Source organism: Carcharhinus amblyrhynchos, chromosome X (assembly GCF_965287045.1).
Source record: "Carcharhinus amblyrhynchos chromosome X, sCarAmb.v2.hapA, whole genome shotgun sequence".
Taxonomy (NCBI): domain Eukaryota; kingdom Metazoa; phylum Chordata; class Chondrichthyes; order Carcharhiniformes; family Carcharhinidae; genus Carcharhinus; species Carcharhinus amblyrhynchos.
Window position 1 is genome coordinate 7610332 of NC_137359.1, and position 27750 is coordinate 7638081.

General features: G+C 47.6%; 1 long non-coding RNA gene across 1 annotated transcript; it reads right to left on the reverse strand.

Annotated features, from left to right (window-relative positions):
* Window positions 1-502: 502 nt before the first annotated feature.
* Window positions 503-26247, reverse strand: LOC145361976 (uncharacterized). Its single transcript, XR_013889901.1, has 3 exons — window positions 26142-26247; window positions 18741-18818; window positions 503-2452 (listed from the first exon to the last, which is right to left on the reverse strand). It is a non-coding gene; the product is annotated as an uncharacterized LOC145361976 (long non-coding RNA).
* Between the last annotated feature and the right edge of the window lie 1503 nt (window positions 26248-27750).

The window sequence follows — 27750 nt, forward strand, 5'->3', positions numbered from 1 at the left end:
CCAGCAAGCGCCTGGGAGCTGATGGCATCCCATCTGAAATATTCCAGTCTGGAGGGACTCACATGGTTAGGAAATTTACTAGTCTCTTTTGCCTAATCTGGAACCAGGGCACTGTGCCCCAAGGATGCCTCCGTAACCAATCTCTACAAATGGAAAGGGAGTAAGTCAATCTGCGGCAATCATTGTGAAATATTTCAACAGCAGGAAATATTATTTTTGGGTTATTATTAATTCCTGAGAAAGATACAAGAAATCTCCCAAAATTGGAAACCCAAGGGATAAGGAAGAATGGGTAATTGAAGGAAATTTGGTCAAGTAAGAAGGTTGTATTGGAGAAACCCCCAGGACCTGATATTTTACATCCCAGAGTGTTGAAAGAGGTAGCTACAAAAATAGTGGATCCATTGGTGATCATCTTTGATAGATTGTGCAACAGTTCCTGCAGATTGGAAGGTAGCAAATTTCTATTTTTTAAATATTTTTTATTGCCTTTTTTCCCCATTTTTACAAATCGCGCAACAAATCCTCAGGGATTGGTACTGTACAGAACAATCAATTTTCCATATATACATTCAGAAAGAGACAAGACAGCACGAATGTACTTTTTTAAAATTCATTCATGGGACATGGGTGTCACTGGTTGGCCAGTATTTATTGCCTATCCCTAGTTCCCCTTGAGAAGGTGGTGGTGAGCTGCCTTCTTGAATCGCTGCAGTCCATGTGCTATAAGTTGACCCACAATCTTGGTTTAGATTATTCATTTCAAACGGCGCCTCCAAAGAGGCAAACAGTGAAAGGATGCTTCAGAGATTAAGGGAAAAGAGGATAACAAGATAAAGCCATGTGAACATGGCACAACGGTGCTTGCCCATGCTTACAGGGTACGAGAGGCAGAGCCACATTTCAGGATTTTTAAAGGAGGATATTAACACAGGTATAGAAAAGGCTGGTCAGCCAAACAGTCTTACAGCATGTTTAGGCACGCACCAATCTCCAGCTATTTCAGGAGCACAAAACAATGTACTTTCCCATGACATGTGCTCTGTCTGCACCTTTACAGGGGTCCATCAGCACAGATTATATATCACCATTATAAGTATAAAGCCTTGAACATCTCAGATCAGCAAGCAGCGGATATCCCTGTTCATCCTTGGTTTCCAATTGGGAAACACATGGATTTGCTTCTTTGGCACACAGTCTTCTACACATTACTAATGAAGTCAGTTACTGTAGTGGTGTACTTGTCACAGAGTATTCTAATACTGACCAGTCCACTGACTCTAAGCAGTCCGGTAGGAGATCATCCAATTCCTCAGACCAACATTGCACGACTTTCTTTGATGGATTCTCCTGCTTCAGTTTTTGCTTGTAAGCCGGCAGTGGGAGCACAGTCTTGTGGTCTGGTTTGTCAAAGTGTGGCCGGGCAATAGAGTGGTAGGCAAGTTTGATATTTGTGTAGCAGTGGTCTAAGTGTTTGGGCCTCTGGCGGAACAGGAGACGTGTTGGTGGTATCTTGGTAGAACGCTTGTGAGCTTGGCCTGATTGAAGTTCTTGGCCACGATGAACAAGGTCTCGGGATGTTTCATCTCAGGGTTATTTGTAGTGATGTATATTTCATCCAGCGTGATCTTCACGTCCACATGGGGTGGGATTTAAACTGCCATTCGGATAAGGGAGGTGAACTCCCCCGGAAGGTAGTAGGGGCGGCATTTTAGCATCAGGTATTCTAGGTCTGGGGAGCAGAAAGTTGCCAGTGTTGCTATGTCTTGGTACCACAAGGTGTTGATTAGGAAGCAGACCCCATCTCCCCTAGCCTTGCCTGAGGCTGCTGTGTGGGCCATTCGATGCATTGAGAAGCCCTTTGGTTGTAGGGCACAGTCCGGTGAAGCAGGAGTGAGAAACATCTCCGTGAAACAGAGCAGACAGCAGTCCCTCAGTTCTCCTTAAAAAGTGAGTCTGCTTTTAAGTTCATCATGTTTGTTTTCTAGAGATTGGACATTTGCCAGCAGTAAGCTGGGGAGGGGAGGGGGGGCCTTGGGACTGCTTGTTTCACTCTAACCTGCAGGCCTGCACGTTCCCCACACTTCCTGGAGTGACTGCTTCTTTCTGGGCCTGGGACACAGTGAGAGTAGTTTGTGATATTAAGGATATAGATGCTTCCAATGAGGTTCCTTTCTCTGGTCGGAGGATTTGTTGCCTTGTTTGCGATTCCTGCATCGGTAGATGGGTCTGCATGGATGGGTGTTCCGAGTCGCTGTGGGGCTGCAGTTTAGCTTCAGAGGTCGGTGGATATCCAGGCCATGCTCCAGCACGGATGGGCTGAAGGTCGGTACGTGGGTGACGTCCCTGGGGTCGCAGTCACAGATGAGCCAGTGGCCGGATCCGTGTGTTGGGGTTCACAGGGTCACTGCCAGATCAGAGTCTTCCTTCAGAGGTAGGAGGATCTATAGACCTGCAAGTAAATTTAAAGAGCAGTGTTAGTGATTGTTAGGCACTGGGAGTTGATCTTTAGGAGTGTGAGGTGACTGAAGAAGGGGCGGATGGGGCCTGCAAGAGGTCACAGCTCTCCAGGTCAGAGGAGTGGAGGCCCCAGATCCAGACTTGCTGGTCTGGCCATCCTGGGAGTTGGGAGCCGGGAGAGTGGAGGCTCTGGCAGCATTTTCCTGGGAGTTGGGAGAGTGGGGGCTCTGGCAGCGTTTTCCAGGGAATTGAGCCAGGAGAGTGGAGACTCCGGCTCAGGCAGCGTTTTCCAGGGAGTTGGGAGCTGGGAGAGTGGGGGCTCAGGCAGCGTTTTCCAGGGAATTGGGAGCCGGGAGAGTGGGGGCTCAGGCAGCGTTTTCCAGGGAGTTGGGAGCTGGGAGAGTGGGGGCTCAGGCAGCATTTTCCAGGGAATTGGGAGCCGGGAGAGTGGGGGCTCAGGCAGCGTTTTCCAGGGAATTGGGAGCCGGGAGAGTGGGGGCTCAGGCAGCGTTTTCCAGGGAATTGGGAGCCGGGAGAGTGGGGGCTCAGGCAGCGTTTTCCAGGGAATTGGGAGCCGGGAGAGTGGGGGCTCAGGCAGCGTTTTCCAGGGAATTGGGAGCCGGGAGAGTGGGGGCTCAGGCAGCGTTTTCCAGGGAATTGGGAGCCGGGAGAGTGGGGGCTCAGGCAGCGTTTTCCAGGGAATTGGGAGCTGGGAGAGTGGGGGCTCAGGCAGCGTTTTCCTGGGAGTTGGGAGCTGGGAGAGTGGAGGCTCCGGCAGTGTTTTGCTGGGAATTGGGAGCCGGGAATGTGAAGGTCCCGGCTCTGGGGCTGCAACGCTGGCCACAGGTCCCACGTGGTCGGCTGGGCCGGGTCAGCTTCAGGTCAGGAGTCTCCAGGATCCTGAGGGATCGCCACATCTGTAAGAGATTGAACTCATCTAACTGTGGGCTGACTTGAGTATTCTGTGCACTATTACTAAAACCTGACATGCTTATGGAGCCTTTTGCTTTACATGCCTGAACTCCCATTTGCAGGCAGTGATTTGAAACCTTGCCTAAATCTTCCAGTCCTGCCTGCTGTGGCAATCGCCATGGCTGGAACAGATAACTTGACTGACCAGCAAAAGGTCTGTCGGTCTTGGACAGGAATTGCTCGTCTCTCCCGTCCCAGGACTGGCAATTGCCACCCCTTGTGTCGCTCTCTCCACACTTTTCAGTATTTTTCCATTCATTATGGACCTCCTTCCCACCACAAGGTTAATTGTACCTTCAACTTTCCTCTCCATTTGGTTAACTTATGCCCTTCTAAAGATTTTTCGAGTATACAGTTCAGTTTAAAGTTTATTTATTAGTGTCACATTAGGCTTACATTAACACTGCAATGAAGTTACTGTGAAAATCCCCTTGTCTTCGCACTCCTGTTCAGATACACTGAGGGAGAATTTAGCACAGCCAATGCACCCAACCAGCATATCTTTCTGAGTGTGGGAGGAAACTGGAGCACTTGGAGGAAACCCATGCAGACACAGGGAGAATGTGCAGACTCCACACAGACAGTGACCCAAGCTGGGAATTGAACCCGGTCCCTGGCGCTGTGAGGCAGCAGTGCTAACTGCAGTGCTAACCACTGTGCCACCGTGCCCTAACTTTCAGGCACTGGGACTATGGTAAGACAGAAAAATGGCACACCTACCTCACTTGCATCTCACACCCAGCACACCACACACTTCTCACACTGCTTTATACACTGGCACCACACCCAAATGCTGATGAATATGCTCACCGAGTAACTTGGTGCACTGTTAGCTTGCTCGATAGTCTTTAGTTGCTGCCGGGAGCATGAGGAAGTCTGGCTCCACTGTGCTTCAGGGGATCGCCCTGAGCTTGGAGCTAGTCTTTCCAATGTGGAAATGGTGGGCACCCCCATGGGAGGACCAGCAGAAAGGCCCATGAGAGAGTGCCTAATGGTTGATGTCTGAGCTTCCACTTGCAGAGCAGGCAGTGTCCTGCTGATGTATCACTGCTTTAACAGACGCTTAGACACAGCTCATCATATCCCTGGCTAAAGTAAAGTTTATAAGTCACAAGTAAGGTTTACATTAACACCCCAATGAAACTACTGTGATATTTCACCACACTCCAGCACTTGTTTAGGTCAATGCACCTAAGCAGTACACCTTTCAGACTGTGGGAGGAAACCAGAGCACCCGGAGGAGACCCACGCAGACATAGGGAGAATGTGCAGACTCCACATAGTCAGTGACCCGAGCCAGGAATTGAACCTGGGTCCCAGCGCTGTAAGGCAGCAGTGCTAACCATCATGCCGCTCCGGCTATTGACATCAAATCTGTATCCCAGCAGATTATGAAGATTGCTGAGCTTCTGCCCAAGGGGAATGGCAGTGGCTCCGCAGAACCTGCTGTCCTCTCAGGATGACATGTCCCCACCGTTACCAATCCATCCGTGTCCTTGTTACTGGCCAGCCCAGATGGCTGACTCTCATTTTGCTTTGGACTCACTCAAAGAAATATGTTCACTTTCTTTACATTTCATCTCAGCAATGGGTTTGACCCATGTTAAGTATGGAGAACAGTAAATCTCATGTTTGGAAGACTGTCTGACGGATTTTTATCTTCAGGATTTTGGGAGTCTAAAAGTCTGCCTTAAGCTTTACCCGTGTATTGTTAAAAATATTTCTCAGAAAAGTCATAAACATCAGATCATGGGTCTGATTTACTGGTCTGACCTTACAATATTTAACCATCTGGCTGATCAGCAGTTTGAAAAACAAAACTCTGCTGTGTTTATCAACTCCCCAAATGTTGGATAGGAAGTTTTAACCCAATCCTATCTTGTCATATTCGCTACTAATTTTCTTATTATCGAATGAAAACCTTATTCCACACCAAACTCATTCTGTACTCAAGTTAGAAATTATTTCATTCAAAATGCATGTGGACCTTTATTCTGCAGCTCCAATTTTCAAACAAACCAAAGGCTCTGCCAATGGACGTTCCTTTCCTAATTTCCATTGGCTATTAGTTCAGGAAAAGCTTATCCCACGCTTGTCACTTAGGAGGGGAATATTGACATAGAATCATAGAAATCCAAGAATTATCCAATCCCGACAGTGCAGAAGGAGGCCACTTGGCCCATCCAGTCTGCACCAATCACTATCCCACCCCGGCTCTATCCCCACAACCCCACACATTTACCCTGCTAATCCGTCTAACCTGCACATCCCAGGACACTAAGGGACAATTTAGCATGGCCAATCCACCTAACCCGCACATCTTTGGAGTGTGGGAGGAAAACGGAGCACCTGGAGGAAACCCACACAGACACGGGGAGAATGTGCAAACTCCACACAGACACGGGGAGAATGTGCAAACTCCACACAGACATGGGGAGAATGTGCAGGTTCCACGCAGACATGGGGAGAATGTGCAAACCCCACACAGACACGGGGAGAATGTGCAGATTCCACACAGACACGGGGAGAATGTGCAAACTCCACACAGACACGGGGAGAATGTGCAAACTCCACACAGACATGGGGAGAATGTGCAAACCCCACGCAGACACGGGGAGAATGTGCAAACTCCACACAGACACGGGGAGAATGTGCAAACTCCACACAGACAGTGACCCACGCTGGGAATTGAACCTGGATCCCTGGATCTGTGAGGCAACAGTTCCACACTCTGTGACACCGTGCCTCGCAGCTCCAGGGACCCAGGTTCGATTCCTGGCTTGGGTCACTGTCTATGTGGAGTTCGCACTTTCTCCCCGTGTCTGCATGGGTTTCCTCCAGGTGCTGTGGTTTCCTCCCATAGTCCAAAGATGTGTGGGTTAGGTGGATTGACCATGCTAAATTGTCCCTTAGTATCAGAGGATTAGTAGGGTAAATGCATGGGGTTATGGGGATAGGGCGTGGGTGAGATTGTGATGGTACAGACTACTCATAGAATAGAATCCCTAAATATAGGAGGCCATTCAGCCCATCAAGTCTGCACCAACCACAATCCCACCCTGGCCCTACGATGGGCCAAATGGCCTCCTTCTGCACTGTAATGGATTCTATGAAGCTTATCTCTTGTGAAGAGTTGGGCACTGAGAGAGTGGATTATCAGTGAAATAAGTTCCCCACACCAGAATGGATCCACTATTACCCATAATTATGCTCACCTGAGTCACCCCACACCCCATTTGGTCACCATCAAACCACAGAAGCTACCAGTGAAAACCTTTTTTTTACATATTTACCCAACAACACATCTAATTACACAGACAGAAATGAACTGTTCACCCCTGTGCACCCCTTTAGTGCTTGTCTTGTGGCCAATTTATGAGCAGGCAGCTATACATCAAGTGATGGCGCTTCCTCACTGCTGATGTGGGGTTGCTCTCCCTCCACTTCTTGAGTGTGCTGAGGGTGACCAGATGGGAGCTCCTGGTTATCCCAAAGTGTAAAAGCAGAAGGGCAGGGATGGAGTATGGGAAAGGGCTGGGATGAATGCAGGACACCCATTATCTCAGCTTCCACTTCATGCCAAGTAGGGAGTGAGGTGGGAGTTGAGAAGGATTCCAAGGCAATAACTTACCAACATCCTTGATTGTCTTGGTGACATGGTGGATGCCACGGGCTTTGTTACAGCTGGCTACATGACTCAGGTTATTATCTCCTCCACTGGGCTTAGAGTGGATGGAGTTGCAGACATCCCTGATGCCCCTGCCCGGTTCTCTGGTTCATCCCACAGTTATAAACTACCTCGTTCTCCAAGAGAGTGGACAAAGTGGCACTTGATTTGGTTAACAAAGCTCCCCCTAACATCACCTGAGCCTGAAGGAAAGCACTACGAGTCAAATTTCCAGCTTCATTTTAAGTACACCCAGGTCTTGCTACATTTGAACATGGACTGCTTCAATATCTGAGGAGTCACGAATGGTGCTGAACATTGTGCAATCATCAGCAAACACCCCCACTTCTGACCTTACGATGGAGGGAAGGTCATTGATGAAGCAACTGAAGATGGTTGGGCCTAGGACACTAACCCTGAGGGACTCCTAAGATGATTGACCTCCAACAACCACAACCATCTGCTTTTGTGCTAGGTTTGATGCCAACCATTGGCTCCAGTTTCACTAGGGCTCCTTGATGTCACACATAGTCAAATATTGCCTTCATATCAAGGGGTATCAGTCTCACCTCATCTCTAGAGTTCAACATGTTTGTCCATGTCTGTAAGGCTATTAGACCCAAACTGAGCATCAGTGAGCAGGTTATTGCTGAGTAAGTGATTTGTGATTGCACTGTTGCTGACACCTTCCATCACTTTACTAATAATCAAGGGGAGGCTGATGAGTAGCAATCTTTGAATCACTACAGTGTGAACGAAGCCATTCAGCCCATCGAACCTGTACTGACCCTCCAAAAGTGCATCTTACCCAAGCACTCCCCCCACCTATCCCCGTAACCACAAGCATTTACTCTGGCCAATCCACCTAATCTATACATCTTTGGACACTAAGGGACAATTTAGCATGGCCAATCCACCTAACCTGCACATCTTTGGACACGAAGGGACAATTTAGCATGGCCAATCCACCTAACCTACACATCTTTGGACACTAAGGGACAATTTAGCATGGCCAATCCACCTAACCTGCACATCTTTGGACACTAAGGGGCAATTTAGCATGGCCAATCCACCTAACCTACACATCTTTGGATACTAAGGGGCAATTTAGCATAGCCAATCCACCTAACCCACACATCTTTGGACACTAAGGGGCAATTTAACATGGCTAATCCACCCTAACCCGCACATCGTTGGACACTAAGGGGCAATTTAGTATGGCCAGTCCATCTAACCTGCACATCTTTGGACACTAAGGGGCAATTTAGCATGGCCAATCCACCTAACCTCCACATCTTTGGATACTAAGGTACAATTTAACATGGCCAATCCAACTAACCCACACATCTTTGGACTATGGGAGAAATCCGGAGCACCCGGAGGAAACCCACCAGACATGGAGAGAATGTGCAAACTCCGCACAGACAGTGGCCCAAGCTGGGAATTGAACCCGGGTCCCTGGCGCTGTGAGGCAGCAGTGCCAACCACTGTGCCATCAGGGCAGGATGATTGGTCCAGTTGGTTTTGTCCTGCTTTTTTGTGGACAGGGTTTACCTGGGAAATTTTCCACATTGTTCAGGTAGATGCCAGTTTTATAGCTGCGCTGGAACAAGTTATGCCATGCAGATTCAAACAACTGCCTTCATGGCTGCAGAAGTCAGTGTGGGCTGGTGGGGGGAGGTGGTGAGCTCCGAATTGTATGGAGGGGCTCATGGCAATCCAGCAATCTGTCCTCCCATCTATTGACTCTGTCTACACTTCTCGCTGCCTCGGAAAAGCAGCCAGCATAATTAAGAACCCCACGCTGTCTGTTGGGAAAAATATACAAAAGTCTGAGATCTGACATCTGGGTGAGTTGTAGAGAAATTCATGGAATTTGCTTTGGTTGTATTTGGCATTTACTGGGTAGGGTCGTGTGTTTAACCGCAGTTTCATCTGTTAATTCAGATGTACCTCACACTTAACCTGAATGTTGGAGTATATGATAGATATTTAAAGTAAAGTTTGTCTTTGTTTGTTCTGAACCTCTAGAACAATGTGGAGTTTTTCAAAAAGCAACTGTCTTGTCTTAAATCACAAACTTTGTCTTCTTTGAACAAAATATTATTGCTCCTTAATCCCATGCGGGTGCCACGGTGGCACAGTGGTTAGCGCTGCTGCCTCACAGCACCAAGGACCCAGGTTCAATTCCCGGCTTGGGTCACTGTCTGTGCAGAGTCTGCACGTTCTTCCCGTGACTGCGTGGGGTTCCTCCGGGTGCTCTGGCTTCCTTCCATGGTCTAAAGATGTGCAGGTTAGGTTGATTGGCCATGCTAAATTACCCCTTAGTAAAGTACAAGTAGGCTTACATTCACACTGCGATGAAGTTACTGTGAAAATCCACCAGTCACCACATTCCTGTTGGGTACACTGAGAGAGAATTTAGCATGGCCAATTCACCTAAACAGCACGTCTCTGGACTGTGGGAGGAAACCGGAGCACCCAGAGGAAACCTATGCTTATACAAGGAGAACACGCAAACTCCACGCAGACAGTGGCCCAGGCCAGGAATCGAAACCAGGTTCTTGGTGCTGTGAGGCAGCAGTACTAACCACTGTGCCACCACTGTATTTATTAATCTGTATGTGTCTGTCTGCTTTTGTGTGTGTGTGCGTGCGTTTGTCTGTGTCTGTTGGGTGTGGTTGTGTTAGTATCCCAAGGTATGTAGGTTAGAGGGATTAGCAGGGTAAATTTGTGGGGTTCCGGGGATAGGGGCTGGGTGGGATTCTTTTTGGTGCAGGATTGATGGGCCGAATGGCCTCTCTCTGCACTGTACGGAGTCTATAAACCAGATATCACTAACAGCTTGGGGGTCTGATCAAGGGTCATAATGGTCACACACCAAGTGTATATTGAGGAAATAGGGCCTTTTCTGATTTCTGTACACTTTCGCATTGAAGTGAGGCACAGTCATGTCCTTGCAGTTGACAGCTCGCTATATCACTGGGAAAGCAATGTGCTTGCCCCTCCTGCTTCTCTGTGTTTGAAAGGAGGTGATGAACCTATCTATCCTAGTGAACAGGACCTTGTTAATCTTGTTGTTTATTATTTCATGTGACATGCGCATCACTGACAAGTCCCTCATCCCAAATTGCCCTCGATCTGAGTGGCTTACTCGACCGTTTCAGAAGGCAGTTAAGGCCATTGTTGTGGTTCTGGTGTGGATCAGGTAAAGAAGGCAGATTTCCTTCCCGAAAGGACCAGATCAATGATAGTTCCATGGTCATTGTTACTGAGAGATTTTTAATTCCAGACTTTTTACTTACTGAATTTAAATTCCACCAGCAGCCTTGGTGATAATTGAACCTACGCCCGCAAAAGACTTGCCTGTGTATCTGGATTACTAGGGGAGCAATGTTCCCACTATGCTACCAACTCATCCCATTTGATGCAACAATGAATGGTGAACTAACATATGTGGGTAAAGTTTAAAAAAAATTTCATGGTACATGGCTGTCACTGTCCAGGCCAGCATTTATTACATAAGAACATAAGAAATAGGAGCAGGAGTAGGCCATCTAGCCCTTCGAGCCTGCCCCGCCATTCAATAAGATCATGGTTGATCTGTCGCTGCTCAGTTCCACTTTCCCGCCCTCTCCCCATAACCCTTAATCCCCTCTCTTATCAAAAACCCATCAACCCGCGTCTTAAAAATATTTAGCGAGGCAGCCTCCACCACTTCAACGGGCAGAGAATTCCAGAGATTCACCACCCTTTGAGTGAAGAAGTTCCTCCTCAACTCCGTTCTAAACCGCCCCCCTTTTATCTTGAGGCTGTGCCCCCTAGTCCTACTGTCTTTTTTGGGCGGTAAGAGTCTCTCCACCTCTATCCTATCCATCCCATTCATCATCTTATACGTCTCAATGAGATCTCCCCTCATTCTTCTAAACTCTAACGAGTACAAGCCCAGTTTATTCAGCCTCTCCTCATAGCTCAACCCCCTCAACTCCGGTATCAGCCTAGTAAACCTCCTCTGTACTCCCTCCAAGGCCAAAATATCTTTGCGCAGGTGCGGCGCCCAAAACTGCACACAGTACTCCAGCTGCGGCCTCACCAATGCCCTATACAGCTGCAGCAAGACCTCCCTACTTTTATATTCAATCCCCCTCGCTATGAAGGCCAGCATCCCATTCACCTTCCTGACCACCTGCTGCACCTGCAAGCTGGGTTTTTGCGACTCATGCACAAGGACCCCGAGGTCCCTCTACACCATCGCCTGCTGCAGTTTTTCGCCCCGTAAGTAATACCCATCCCCAATTTCCCTTTGAGAAGAGGGCAACGAGCTGCCTTCTTGAACCTGCTGCAGTCCATGTGGTGTAGGTACACCCACAGTGCTGTTAGGGAGGGAGTTCCAGGATTGTTATTGGACATCAGTCAGTCCATGTGGTGTAGGTACACCCACAGTGCTGTTAGGGAGGGTGTTCCAGGGAGGGTGTTCCAGGATTGTTATTGGACATCAGTCAGTCCATGTGGTGTAGGTACACCCACAGTGCTGTTAGGGAGGGAGAACCAGGATTTTGACCCAGTGATAGTGAAGGAATAGCCGATATATTTCCAAGTCAGGATGGTGAGTGGTTTTGAATCAGAAGAAGAGTCATACAGACTTGGAACCTTCACTGTGTTTCTGTCTTCACAGCTGCTGCCAGCCCAGCTGAGTATTTCCAGCATTTTCTGTTTTCATTTCAGATTTTCAACATCTGCAGTGTTTTCCTTTTCTGCCACAATCTGTTCACTTTGCATGTTTCTGATGCGCGTATGGCATGCACAGAACATCATCTTTCCCAAGATGGTGATCAGTGGCTGCATCAGAGGTCCCCCCGGACTACTGTAATGCTGAAACCAGTGGTTCTATGGAGTCCAGTTTTGTGACCTCTGTGCGTTCAAGTGCAAGGAGATTAAAAATGACTGATTTCTTCCTGAAACAAACAGATGTATCCGAACCTGATGGAAAATGTGATGTATGCTCAGGCTGGATATAGACTGTTATTAATGAATAATTTAAATTGATTTTTCTGGTTAGTGTTGTACCTCAGGATTAACCTTTATACTTTACCAAGGCAGCAGCCACTTGGTCAGTGCAATGTGGACAAGTAATAAATTAATTAACTACTATGTGAATTGGCAACAGGAGAGGAATAAATTCAGAATTTTCCCCCCCTGAGAATGATGCAACGACACTTAGTCAGGTTTTCATATTTCTATTAAGCTGGAGGAACAAAATAGAAGAAAGCTTGGATTTTGAACCTTTTTGATCAAGGTGGAAGTGATTGTTGCATTGATGAATTCTTCCATCGCTTCAATGGATAGGTGTTCAACAAAATAAAAAAAATTGGTTTACAGTTTAGGTTGATGTCTCATGTTTTCATGTCTCATGTCGATTGGAAGAGGATTCAGGTACACAGCAAGTTGGATCCATACTTTTTCCAGATTTGATGTTTTATTTGATTTATTATTGTCACGTGTATTGGGATACGGTGAAAAGTACTGTTTCTTGTGTGTTATACAGACAAAGCATACCGTTCACAGAGAAGGAAAGGGGAGAGTGCAGAATGTAATGTTACAGTCATAGCTAGGGTGAAGAGAAAGATCAGCTTAATGCAAGGTAGGTCCATTCAAAAGTCTGACAGCGGCAGGGAAGAAGCTGTTCTTGAGTCGGTTGGTGCGTGACCTCAGACTTTTGCATCTTTTTCCTGACGGAAGAAACTGGAAGAGAGGATGTCCAGGGTGTGTGGCATTGTGTGATATTAGGCCAAGTCTCGCTTTGCATAACCAATTGTAAGTATTGCATATACTGTAGGGATGGATTAAGGGTGACATTGGCTTTATGCCACACATCCTTGTCCTGAAGGAACTCGATTCTGTTCTGCTCAAATGTCAAAATCACCTGATGACAGAGATATCTCCCTTTGGGTCTGTCTAAGGAAAAAGGCAGACATGTCAGAATGTGGCATCAGCAGAACAGATGCAACAGCAGAGAAACTGGGATGAAGTCCTTACAAGAAGCAGGGTGTGAGGTAACTGGGAGTCAGTGGGCTTGTAATGAATATTGGTGGACAGTCTTTCACCAGAAATGGAGACAGAGAGGTCAGGGGAGAGAAGTGTCAGATACGATTCATGTGAAGGTGAGAGAGGGACGAAAATTGGAAGCAAAATTGATCAATTCTCCAGATATGAAGATATGAAGCAGAGCTGATATGGTCATTGCTGTAATGGAAATAGAATTCCAGGAGTGGGCCTGAATAGGATTGGAACAAGGAGTGTTCCACAGAATCCACAAAAAAACAGGCTTAACTGGGGCTCATGTGGAGACCCATGGCCACACCTTCTATTCACAGGAAGTGGGACAAGTTAACAGAGAAATAATGGAGTGACAGAAGAAGCTCTGAAAGGCTGGATGGGGATGGGGATTGTCAGGTTTCTGCTCAAGGAAGAGGTGGAAAGTACTCAGACCCTCCTGATGGGGATGGAGGGTTAGAGGGATTGGACCTCCACAGTAAAGAGCAGGTGATTATGGCCAGGAAACTGGGCATTGTTGGTATGAAATCGGGCATCAGAGGAACCACAAATGTAGATGGAAAGAGACTGGACAAAGGGAGAAAGGATGGAGTCAGGATAGGAAGAAATGAGTTCAGTGGGGCAGGAACAAGCTGATACGATGGGCTTACTAGGACAGTCCTATTTGTGGATTGTGGGAGTAAGGTAGAAGCGGGCTGTCTGGGGTTGGGACGACTGAGGTTGGAAGCTATGGAGGGAAGATCCCCAGAGACAATGAGCTCAGTGACAGTCCTGGAAGCAATGGCTTGATGTTTGGTGCTGGGGTCGTGACCCAGCAGGAGGTAGGAGGAAGTGTCTGAGAGTTGACGCTCAGCCTATGCGAGGTAGGGGTCAGTACGTCAGATAAAAACAGCATCACCCTTGTCAGCAAGTTTGATCAGGGTCAGGGTTGGATCAAAGAGAATAGAGTGCAGTAAGTTCAGAGGGAGACAAGTTGGAGTGGGCAACAGGAGGGCAGACAAGTTGGAGTGGGTGAGGGAGGGGGCAGACAGGTTGGAGTGAATGGGGGGGGCAGACAGATTCGCATGGGCAGGGGAGGGGGGAAACAGGTTGGGTTGGGCGACAGGGGTGCAGACACGTTGGAGTGGGTGAGGGAGGGGGCAGACAGGTTGGAGTGGGCAAGCGGGGGGGCAGAGATGTTTGAATGGGCAATGGGGGGGCAGAGAAATTGAGACACCTGTTGCACCGATAGTTTTCAATGAAAAGATTAAGAGCAGGTAGGAGGCCAGAGGGTGGGGTCCAGTTGGTAGGAGGCCAGAGGGTGGGGTCCAGTTGGTAGGAGGCCAGAGGGTGGGGTCCAGTTGGTAGGAGGCCAGAGGGTGGGGTCCAGTTGGTAGGAGGCCAGAGGGGGGGGTCCAGTTGGTAGGAGGCCAGAGGGTGGGGTCCAGCAGGAAGGAGGCCAGAGGGTGGGGTCCAGCAGGGAGGAGGCCAGAGGGTGGGGTCCAGCAGGGAGGAGGCCAGAGGGTGGGGTCCAGCAGGGAGGAGGCCAGAGGGTGGGGTCCAGCAGGGAGGAGGCCAGAGGGTCGGGTCCAGTCGGGAGGAGGCCAGACAGTGGGGTCCAGTCGGTAGGAGACCAGAGGGTGGGGTCCAGCAGGAAGGAGGCCAGAGGGTGGGGTCCAGCAGGGAGGAGGCCAGAGGGTGGGGTCCAGCAGGGAGGAGGCCAGAGGGTCGGGTCCAGTCGGTAGGAGGCCAGAGGGTGGGGTCCAGCAGGGAGGAGGCCAGAGGGTCGGGTCCAGGAAGGGGGAGAATACTGAAGTTGGGTGAAGGGATCTGTTGAACGCCGGGGAGGGAGGGGGGGTGGGGGCAGGACTCATGCCCAAAGAAGTGAGCACAGAGATGGAGGCGATGGAAGAAGAGTTCAGCATCTTGCCTAGCCTGAAATTCCCTGGGGTCAGGATATAACGGAATGAAATAGAGTCCTTTACTGAGTACAGAACATTTAGCATCAGAGAAGGTAAGATCAGAGGGTATAGTGAATACACTGCAAGGGCCAGGGTTGGAAGAAGGAAACAGGTTATTTAACTTCAATCATAGGAAATGGGTGTCGCTGGCTAAGCCCACATTTCTTACCCAGCCCTAGTTGCTCTTGAGAAGGTGGTGGTGAGCTACCTCTTGAACTGCTGCTCCCAGAGTGTGTGCTATAACAGTGCATTCATCCACGGGCATAAGTTCACTCAGTAACCTTCAGTAACCTTTATGAAAGCCTTAAGCCAAAATTATTGCTGGCCGTTCCAAACCAAACTTGTACGTCTGTGTCAAGATCGTTTGACTCTGGATAGACAGAATCAATAAGGTGAGTGTCTGATAGGGAAATAGGAAGAGAAGGAGGCCATTTATCCTATTGGGCCTGAACCATCATACGATAGGATTATGCCTGAGTATCTGCTTCAATGCCTTTCTTGCATGCGATCCCCATATCTCTTTACATCATTGGTATTTGGAAATCTATCATTCTGTACATTAAACGTACTCAATGACTCAGTTTCCACAGCTAGCAGGTTAGAAAATTCCAAAGCTTCACAGCCCTCCTGAGTAAAAAAAAACTCCTCATCTTGGTCCGAAGTAGCTCCCATCACTGATCCTTGCAGAGTGGCGGTGGGCCCCCTCTCCCTCCCCCTGTCGCTCCAATGATCCCTGCAGAGTGGCAGCGGGCCCCCTCTATCTCCCTCCCCTCCCATCACTGATCCCTGCAGAGTGGCAGTGGGCCCCCTCTATCTCCCTCTCCCCCCTCCCCCCACTCATCCCTGCAAAGTGGCAGTGGGCCTCCTCCTCCCATGAACATTCCCCCCTCCCCACTGGCCCCTCCCATTAGCCCCGCACTCTGGCACTGCCTGCTGGGCATTGCCCAGGTGCCAGTCTGGCACTGCCTAACCTCCACCTTGCCCTCAGCCTCCTCAGGGGTGGGGGGGCCTCAATAGCCGCCAGTTCCACTGGTGAGGCCAACACGACTGCTCCCCGTTCATGGGGAGCATGTCTATTCCTCGCTGGCATGAACTTTTCCCGGTGAGGTGATCAATCTGGGCGGACCCGGATGATTGAGCGCAGATGAGAAACAGCCTGCCTCTCGCCCCTTTCTGCCGAGAGACTGACCGCCCCGGAAATCCGGTGCTCGTAAAATGGCGAAAACTGTCACCAATTGTGCTTGACCACCTAGTCGCGCCCAAAGCTGGGTGCATCATGATGATAAAATTGCCAGAGTTATTGCCAAAATATAGAGTTTTATATTTAAATTAAATTACTTAATTACTTTCATATATTTGTTACTGTATAATTAATTCTTCTTGTAAAATAGTAACAAAAGGTTTAGGTTTTACATAACCATTCCATTTTTGTTGAGAGTTGCAACTTGAATCTTTTGCATTAAATTCTTCAACTGTCTCTGCCCAGGTTAAATTCTGCCCAGATTACACGTGCCAGATACACGCCCAGATACACATTGCAGGATAGAGAGCCCAGTATGACTTAGATAGTAAGTTTAAGGGGACTGCCCTGGGGATTTTCTCAAGCAGGCGAAGGAGAGGGGATGAATCAGCAACGCATACGTTTCTGTGAGTGATTCTGTACCTATGGTTAGAGACCAGGTACGCATTCAGTTTATGGAGGAGAGAGCAAGGGAGGAATGGGTGCCATCAGCAAGGTCTTGGGCAGAAGATAAAAGGTTGCATTTTTGGCAGGTTTCCATGCTGAAATTAATAAAATCCCAGGTCTGGACAAACACAGCATCTGTCACTTGCACAATGCAACATGTGCTGGAGCTGGGAAATTTGACCGCTATCTCCTGCTGTTGCTTGGAGGAATTCATCTGAAAATCATTTAAGGCAGCGCCACCTTTACCGTTCTCACAGAGCAGTTTCTGACTTCAAAATGTGGGAGCTCATAGGTTCTGTTAAGTAATTTGAGTTCGCTCGGTATACAGCCACAGATGGGAGAAGTGATCAGTGTTAACAGGGTCAACATTGCTTCAGTCATGAAATCAAACAAAAGCAACGCATAGATACATAAATTGATATTGCTGAAGCAACCATCAACACCAAGCAGAACCCTTTACAAGAACCTGGCAAAGGGGTCTGAATTTCACACTCCCCACTGCTCGGTTTTTAGGCCAGTGATGAAATGGAAGGAATGGGCTTCCCTCCAGGTCCCTGCCCACTCTGATGTTGCAGCAATTTTATGCTAGGGTGGGCAAGGCCTCAGACAGGCCGCCCATTCTTGCCTCAATTAAGGCCCTTAATTGGCCAATTATCGGGGTGATGGGGGTGAGGTATTTCCCAGACATGGAGGAAGCCCAAGCAGGTTCGGGTACAGTAATCCAGCAAAATGCCAGTTTCACATCACTGACACCCTTTATTGTGCCCTAAAGAAAAAGGCCGCGTCAGGTAACCGTCATCTCAGGACCTACAAGAACAGTCTAGATAGAGTAACAAGTTTCAGGATACCTGCTGACCGCTTCTCATTGTGTGAGCCTCCACTTGCTCAAAAAGGCAGTCTGTACTCCACAAAGCCCACAGGTAGATCTTTTGATGTTCTCTGTGGCCTTCATGGCCATCATAACATCCCACCCCCTCTTAGGTCCATGTCTCTCCCACTGCGAGGAGGTCTCTTCTATCACTTGGTGCTTGGATGGACATCCGTTGAAGATGGGTCTGGGTCAGGACATTTGACAACAGGTGATGAGGTGCAGTCCAGACATTTTGCACACCATTGTTCGTAAGGGCTGTGCCCTTATCAGAAACCAGGACTTCTGGTAGTCCATGTATGCTGAAGCTTTGCTACAACTTCTCGATCAAAGCCTGAGAAGTCATGGAGCCCATGTGGTGCACCTCCAACCATTTGGAGAGTGGGTTCGCCATGATTAAAAACATAGAATCCCACCCTCGTCACCAATGTAATAGCACAGCCAAATGCTAATTTCCTATCCCTTTATTGTGCACCAAAGGAAAAGGCTGCTCCTGTGTCTTACCTCAGGATTTACAACTGCGGTTGGGGTAAAGCTACAGGCTTAAAAAAACCTCACTGGCTGATTTCTATTGGGCAAGCCTCCAGTCGCTCAATAAGACAGCTCATACTCCACAGATAGATCTATTGATGATGCCCCGTGACCTTCATGGTCATCATAACATCAGTCTTCAGCCTTGGGTAGAGGTGGAGGATGGGGGTTGGTGCCTCCATCAGAAGCCATCTTCTAACTTAAGGTCCAGTGGTCATTTGACCCTCCCATGTCTCCCCACATCGCCCATTTCCAATTTCCACCCCCTGGCTTTCTCTACCCTCCCTGCCCTGCACCCTAGGACCCCAAGAGAGTTTAGAATGGGAACTGAAATATGTCTGCATGTCCTGGTCCAACTATCCCCAACTGTGGGATCCTCTGTATGGTTTGCCCAGTTAAAAGGCTTCATTTTAAGGTATTTCTGCTTAATGTAACTAATTGTGCTATGCTTTAAGCTGACTTAAGCTCATTTGGCCACATTTGAAAACTCAGCTTGGAATTCTGGATTCCGCCTAGAAACTTGGCTACATTCTCTGAAAGTACAATGAAAGGTAAACAGACCTTCTCATAGGTGAACAGAAGCTTCCACGGCCACAGATGCCAATTCTTTATGTAGCTCGAGACTGCTTGTATTCAGCCCTTTAATAACACAGATAAGTATTTAGTTATGTTGTAGTAACATTGATATGTTTTCAGTTCAGTTCAGTTCAGTTCAGTTGGTGTTTAGTTGCTGTTTGAATTCTGTGCAAGCTTTTCAGGCCAGATCTCTTCTCTCTCTCTCTACCAGTAAAATTAATCTCTTTCGCTTTCTGTAAAATGCTAACGATAAAGGATGCCTAATAAAGAAGTTTCCACTTGGAACCAGTGGTGCCTACGTCTATTCCAAAGGAATGAACAAATCCTACACCAACCTTTAATGAGGTCCGACTGCAGAAACACTTTTCAATGGCATTTCTGCTTGACTCACACAACAGACTTTTTACCCCTTCAGCACCTGTGCCTTTTACCTTGTTTTAACTTCAATTAAAAGAGGAACTGAATGGCAATGCTTTGTATTGGGGAACTTCAATTGTCTGCTGCTTTCTATTATCCATCAAGTTGGAATGGGTCCAATCTATTATTTCACATACCTATAATTGAGTGTTTGGCCAGCAATGTTGATCCTAAAGCTTTTGTTTTGCTTATTGATGCCTCGATATATGCAGCAATTCTTCAAAGTGGCATAATTAAAATTAGAAGTTCATTGCGTGGTGGGTGGGTATTCATTGGTGGATCTCACCATCAGGTGACAATGTAGCAGATACAAGGAGGCTAAAAAGGGACTCCTTGACAGAGAGAGAGGCTCTGCACCACCTACCCTGTCCAAACCTTCATCACCCTCACCCCACTCAAACTACCCCTCCCTTATTATTCTTTTGTGTTCTGTGCATCATGCCCACCCACAAATCACATTTCAGCTTCTTCCATTGCATCTATGTCCTACAGTTTCACAACGCCTCTCCGCAGGTTAGCCTCCAGGACATCAGTACACTGCAGGGGCTGCTCTTTCCCAAAGATGGTAACAGAAGAGCCTTCTCTCTGTCCAAGGTGGCCTGGATGGAGATCATGTGGAAGTGAGCAACCGTCAGGCCCTCTGAAGATCCTGGGTCCAGTGCGGGAAAGGGTTGTCGACCTGCCCCAATCCCCCAGGGCAAGTGACAGAATCACAATTTATCAAAGGTTCTCTCACGTAATGTATCTCACGTAATGTAACGTCAAGTAATGTATCTTTGCAAGTAGGGTGTGAGGCCAGAAGGGTGAATCAGCTCAGGACTAAATGGCAATTGAGGCCAAACTGTGACAATCTGGATTTTGTGAGCATTCAAAATGATGGGCTGTTTTGTGAGACGTGATATGTGCAGGCAAGTGGGTTAGGTGTCACTTGGCCTGCACGTTGTCATGCAAGGACCAGCGATGGTGTGCCTGACCTGAAGTGGCTCACCTCGGTGGAGGAAGAAGAACTGCAGGTCATGAAAGAGCAGAATATCTGAGCAGCAGTGACGGCAAGACTGCAATAACCAGGCACAAGAATGAAAATAAATCCAATCTAGTGTTGGCATCTGAGTAAATACGGTGGGGCGGGGGGGGGGGTGCACATGAACTTTCAGGAAATTAGGCAACTCATGCTTTCAGCTAGCTGAACCTGCCTGAAGGAACCCCCACTGAAGTCTAACATTCAGAAGAGTTAATAACCATACCTTTGGGGTTTTTATTGGTTTAAAATTAATCCCAGTTAATAAGCTCTTTTATTTCCTATCTGCTATGTGTGTGTGTGTGTGTGTGTGTGTATGTGTGTAAGCATGTGTGTGTGTGAGCATGTGTATGTGAGCGTGCGTGTGTATGTGTGTAAGCATGTGTGTGAGTGTGTGTGTGAGTGTGTGTGTGAATATGTGTGTGTGAGCGTGCGTGTGTGTGTGAGCGTGCGTGTGTGTGTGTGTATGTGTGTGTGTGTGAGCATATGTGCGTGTGTGTGTGTGTGTGTGTGTGAGTGTGTGAGCATGTGTGTGTGGCTGCAATGACCATCCCCTAAATTTGAATGTAAGAGCAAATAATACTTCTGATTTCACCCTAAAGAAAGTCTGCTGTGAATCATTTTAAAATTGAATTCATAAACCGAAGATTTGTGGAAACATAGCACAGTTTATTTCAAAACTTAAATTCAAATATTAAAACACCTCTGCTTATGGAGAGATGGTGAAAAGAATAAATTTGCCTCTCTCCCTGACTGTAACAGCAGCTTTTCAGTAAGTTCAAAGTCTTTTATATTAAACTTTTCCAAAAGCTTTGCAAATTTAATCATCTGACCAAGAATTGAAAGTTTTTATCCAGGAGAAAGCAAATGCCAGCTGAAGGCAAGTTTCTGGATCTGCCAATTTTCTTTGTATTTTATTGGTGATATAGCTGAAACAATATTAAAAACATTTCAAAATGGCTACCACAGAATGCGCAATAATATTCTGGTTTTCTACAGAGATTATGTTGCACTCTGAGGTGCTTCAATACAGCCAGAATAACATTACAGGTGTTTCAAAATGATCATTAGTTTTTATGTTTTATTTATTAGTGTCACAAGTAAGGCTTACATTAACACTGCAATGAAGTTACTGTGAAAATCCCCTAGTTGCCACCTTCCTGTTTGGGTACACTGAGGGAGAATTTAGCACCTAGCCAACACGCCTTTTGGACTGTGGGAGGAAACTGCAGCACTCGGAGGAAACCCACACAAACATGGCGAGAACGTGTAGACTCTGCACAGACAGTGACCCAAGCTGGGAATTGAACCCAGGTCCCTGGCGCTGTGAGGCAGCAGTGCTAACCACTATGCCATCGTGCCACCATTACAAATAGTGCAATGGTATTTAAGTTGTCTACCTCGAGCAAGTTGCACTCTGAGATGCTTCCACACAATTGTGATTATTTGTAGAATGGAATTTTTTGTTTTTTTTCCCAAAGTATTCTCTCAAGCAGTGTGTAGCCCGCAAGCCTGCTGCCAGCTTTCCCCACTGAATTTTTAAACACTTAGAAAAAATATGCTGGAGACAGGTAGGTGCCAAACCTAAAGGATGTATGGGGGAATGATACAGCAAGGAAATGTAGTTAAATGGGGTTCCCGTCATTGTAAGGTAGGAATGCCATTATGTCACTGACTGGGGCGGAGACGATCACATCATGAAATCTCACCAGTGCAAATCTTGTTTTTTGGCTCTCTCGCACTGTCTGTACCTGGAAAGATTTGATTACCTGAAAAGACTCGCAGTCCAACCATGATCTTACAATTGTGTCTCTGTCTATACATGCCGTGTTTGTGAAACCTATCTCCTCTCTCACCTGATGAAGGAGCAGCGCTCCGAAAGCTCGTGATTCCAAATAAACCTGTTGGACTTTTCTCATCTCCTTTTCCTTCAGGGCCTTGAGGACATTACATGCAGATGGACTTGTGGTCAAAGGTGTTTCTCTGCATAAATCTTTCCATGAGGGACAGATGGTACGGCACAATCTAACTACATGGAACGTTCCATGACAATGTGGCCAGACCCATCCTTCACAACACCGGGGACAGGTAGAACCTCAGTACATTGTGACACTGTCTGTGTACCAAGGGCCTATGCACAGGATTAAGGGTTTGTATATCGTGTCCCTCTGAACGCAGTCCATTTTCAACCTCCAGAAAAGTGGAAAATAGCTTGGGTGACCACCACAGAGCTGGAGTGAGAAATGGGCCAGACCTGTGCCACACTGCAACACTGAGACTGCCTTCTTTTTATTCATTCATCAGATAATCTGTGGCCCCATTTGAGTTCCTCAATGTACTCTGGGGTCAACAGTTTTGCATTCAGTTTCCGTGTTCCCCAGTCCACCTTCTGGTTTTCCTGTAGGTGTCAGTCAGCCAGTAGGAGGAGTGGTCAAAGAAGAATACTGGCTTGATGTTGGTGGACCTGACTGTGAAGGCTTGGGACACAAACAGGAAGTCTATCCTGGAATGGATGGACCCATCTGGCCACGATCGCATTCTGGGTTGCTGAAGATATTCTGCAGGCATCCTTTATTGTTTCCATCAAGAGTGTGGATGGGGTATCCAGTTTGATCCGGCCCTGCTGGATTGTCCAGCCACATCAATGATGCTGTTGAAGTCACTACTCAGAATGACCAGCCTGGGTATCGCCACCAGCAGTAGGAGCTGCTGAAGGGCAGCCAACCACTTGCTGTTTTGAGCTGGGGCATATATGGTAATTAATCAGAGTGGAGCATTCTTGTACAATACACTTGCTACGAGGAAGCTCCTGCCTGCCATCTCCATAACTTCAAAGATCATAGAATCATCATAGCATCGCCACAGAGCAGAAGTAGGCCACTTGGCCCAGCAAGTCTGCACCGACAACAGTCCCACCCAGGCTGCATTCCCGTAACCCCACGTATTTACCCTGCTAATCCCCTGACACTAAGGTCAATTTAGCATGGCCAATCCACCTAACCTACACATCTTTGGAGTGTGGGAGGAAACCTGAGTACCTGGACGAAATGGGGAGACATGGGGAAAATGTGCAACCCCACACAGATAGTGACTCAAGTCGGGAATCGAACCCGGGTCCCTGGCACTGTGAGGCAGCAGTGCTAACCCTGTGCCACCGTGCCGCTCCAAGACGGTGAAGTTTGCCCCCAGATGGGAGGAACACAAGTCATTTCCTGCTGATCAGATTGATGGCCCACGGGATCACCAGTGCAACCACTGCTTCTAGGAGTGAGGTGTGGTGTTGCCCACTCCTGCAGAAACAGCAGGTCAGCTTTGACCTTGACAAGGTGATCCAAAGTCACACCACATTGCATATTAGAATTAACACAACACACATTAGTGGAAGCAATCTTTCCTCCCCAAGTTTTGTCACTTGCCAGACCTGTTCCAGTCCTTTGGACAGCTTCTGCATGCCCAGAACGCCTCTAAATTGCCTCACTTTGGATGGGCTGAGAAAATTAACCTGATTCCTCCCCCCACTGGAAATGCTCCATCCAGGTGGCATCACCTTCTCTGTTAATGAAGTCTCTCCCATCTATTCTCCCTCAGGAACGTCGGGCTTCCCGGAGCTGGGATGTGCTGGCCGCTTCACTTTGAGGTTGGAGTTGAGATGTGCTGGCCTCCTTGTTGTCTCCAATACTCTGGAGCTCCGGTGTCTCCTCCTCCAACTCCCAAGAGCTTTGCTTTTTCTGTAGGTGCCGCCCTTGTCCTTTGTCACCTGAACAGCAGCAGCCTTGTCATCTGTGTTGGATGAAATGCTTATCTGAGAAGTGGTTCAGTGCTTTATTTGCCATCCTCGTTTTGTTTTCCTTCACCAGCTGCCAATCTGCCAATTGGTCCTTTGCTGGTTCCTCCTTCATTGTTCTGTTCTACTGAGAAATAGGAAGTTTGAGGTCAGTGTTTGGCCATCTGCTGCTTTACTCTTTCTCTTCCTCTTGTCCCATTCTGCTCGCTGGAGTCTTCAATGGGTTAAAGTTTGCACATCTCCTTGGCAGTGGTAATACTGGCCATTCCATTGGCTTGACCCTCCTCGGCTTTCGCTGCCTGTGGAGAGATGGCCTATTCTGTCACACAGCTTGCAGCTCTTAGCCTGCTTGCAGCCTTCTGTCTGATTCTTCTTACTTGCAATTCTTGCAGATGATGGCACTGCAGTTGGCCACCACATGGTCGGATTTTCCGCAGGAGGGATACTTCGGGCTGCCCAATGGTGAGAAGATAGCCACAGCTGCCCTTGATAGCACAGCTGGAGGGAGGGTGGAGGATTATTCCCTTACCATCTGTCTTGAGTGTTTGCTGGTGCAGGGCCAAAAGACATCCCTAACCTTGATGTAGTTGCCAACCTTGTCAATGACAGGTAACGAGCAGATCTGCAACTGGAACATGTAGAGGTGCACAGTCACCACATGGGCCCGTTGAGATGGCAGAGTAAAGAGGGGCTCTGCTTCGAGGATTCTCAGGTGTGGAGGTCTCTCTTCTCCTCGAACACCTTCAGGAACTTCATGCAAGTAGTGGGATTCTTGAAGATCATATCAAAGTATCTAGCACTGGGGAGGTCCTGCAGACAATAGATATCATAAGAAGTCTCACAACACCAGGTTAAAATCCAACAGGTTTATTTGGTGTCACGAGCTTTTGGTGCTTTCCTCAGATGAATCAGAACCAGAAACGCCCATTCATCTGATGAAGGAGCAGCACTTTGAAAGCGCATGATACCAAATAAACCTGTTGGACTTTAACCTGGTGTTGTGAGACTTCTTACTGTGCCCACTCCAGTCCAACGCCGGCATCTCCACACAATAGATATTGGCAGCTTCAAATTCATAGCAATCAATAAGGATTCTCTTAACGAAGAAGGCACAGTCAATGGGGGCATTTCCTGTTCTGTCTTTAACCGCCACCCTAACTGTGGTATGTGGTTTGGAGCTCAACTGCTGTAGTCATCACCTCTAAGTTCCCAATGTTAAGCACTGGGGCCCCTTCAAGGAGAACAAACAATCAAACAGCTAATGTATTTCCATATAGAATAACATGATGGAAAGAAGGTTCGAGCCCCTTTCTATTGCTCCAGATTACAACATGCATGTAAAATTGCAGGTTATCACAGCAACTCACATTATGCAAATGATCCATAACACATCATCACAGAATAACACAATGTGGACAGTAACATATCTTCGACTTGAGCTGACGACAATAAACTTCTGAGGTTTTGCTTTCATTGTTCATTATATTAATTACTCTGCATGTTATCACTTGTAACACAGTGCAGACTATGCATCATTCTATATAAATGTGAATCCTATGTAAATACAGCAGTTTCACTCAATAAGAGAAGATGCTTGTTCAGTATTTGGTAGGTAAAAAAAACACCCTGGTTTGCACTTTTACTTCTGCTGTTCCTTCATGCAGCCTTGAATGACAATTTTTGTTTCATAGAATCCCAACAGTGCAGAAAGAGGCCATTCAGCCCATCGAGTCTGCACCAACAACAATCCCACTCCAGGCCCTATCCCCATATCCCCACTTATCCTAACTAGTCCCCCTAACACTATGGGGCAATTTAGCATGGCCAATCAACCTAACCTGCACATCTTTGGATTCACTCCAAAGTGAGGGCACGGTAGCACTGTGGTTAGCACTGCTGCCTCACAGCACCAGGGTTTGATTCCCAGCTTGGGTCACTGTCTGTGTGGATTTTGCATGTTCTCCCTTTGTCTGCGTGGGTTTCCTCTGGGAGCTCCAGTTTCCTCCCACAGTCTGAAAGACATGCTGGTTAGGTGCATTGACCCGAACCAGTGCCAGAGTGTGGTGTCTAGGGAATTTTCACAGTAACTTCCTTGCAGTGTTAATATAAGTCTTACTTGTGATGAATAAATTAAAACTTAAACTCACTCAAACAAAAGTGCACTTACCCCTTCAGCTCCTCTGATTGTAAAAACATCAGCCCAAAAGCTTCCCAGGCTGATCAGCAGTCAATGCTGAATTAGTGAATGAGGGGATAGATACAGTATCTCTGGGCTATGGGTGGACGGAGGAAAGAACATTAGAAATAAGAGCAGGAATTGACAAGGCCCATTGAGTCTGATCTGCCATTCAATACAATCAGATAAGCTCCCACTTGCCAGGCTACCACTGAGAATCTACCACAAGGTTTCTGCACATACGAGATACCTGAAATCCTGCTCTCTGACAATGGCACTGCTGTTACAAGCACCGAGTTTCAGACCTTCACGCTTTCCAATGGAATCAAACACATTGGGGCAGCACCCTATCACCCAGCATCGAATGGGTTAGCTGAATGAGCTCGGCATGAAGAAACAACCTGCAGCATCCATAGAGACCAATCTGACACCATTTTTAATCTGACTACAGGGCTAGCCCTCACACAATGACAGGAGTTGCGGTATCGGACAAGATTGAGCTTACTTTTCCCAAACCTGGAGGGGAAGGAGCACTCCCAACAAGAGACCCAGGAGACAACACATGATTCTGTAAGGACAGAACATTCAAAACCAGTGACCAGCCCATGTGAGGATTTTCAGGGACAGGCTCAGTTGAATCCTCAGGATTATAATGAAGAAAACAGATCCGTGTCATATACTGTCCAAGTGCAGGGCAAAGTTGTCAAAAAGTGTCCGGACCATCTCAGGAGTAGGGAGTTCATACAGGCCTCATTACTTGCCAGAGGGTGACCACTATCAGCATGAGGCTACAAATGGATAGCGACTCCACGCCGGCCCCTCTGGGTGATGAAGATATGGACCCCGGTATGGAAGTGGAAGTGTTTGATGCCCCGATCGAAATGAGACCTCAGGAATAACCAGAGTTGGAGGTTTTACAGCACTCCCTTCAGAAGCAAAGGTCTCCCATCTACTTCACACCCCCTGATCTGGTCTTGCCTCCAGCCGACAACAGGCTGATTGCTGAGCGGCGGAAAAGACCCACCATGGTGAGGGTGCAGGGGAAGAAATGGACTTGAGGGGGAAGGGATGTTATGATGGCCACAAAAGATCATCAACAGATTTCCCTGTGGGCCTTGTTGAATACAAGCTCCCCTATTACACGAGGGGGGGAATCACCCAATAGGGAAAGAGCAGCGTGGGTTTAAAACCAGCTGGCTCCATTCAGGCCGGCAGTCGGTCAGACTTGGGACAGATCTGCACTCTGTAGCTGCTGAATGGGTTCAGATCTCACTGTAAATAGACGAGTGATTGTTGATGGAAGACTGGCCTCAGTAAAATTATTACATTTTGACCAGAAAGATCCTCCCACAGCCAAATAAGCTGCTGATATTTAAACTGTTTAGATTTGCAGATGATAAATAACCGCTTAGACCGTTGCAGGCCAGCTAACACTCATGAAACTACACCCAGCTTCAGAAGTGGACAAAATTTCAGGAGGATGAGAGAATTTAGCTTCAATCATGTACGGTGATACCATGGCGCACTTATAGCTCTAGAATTCCCTCCCTAGCCTCTGCCTCTCTCTTCTCTTAACCTCGCTATCCTCTTCATAACCTCC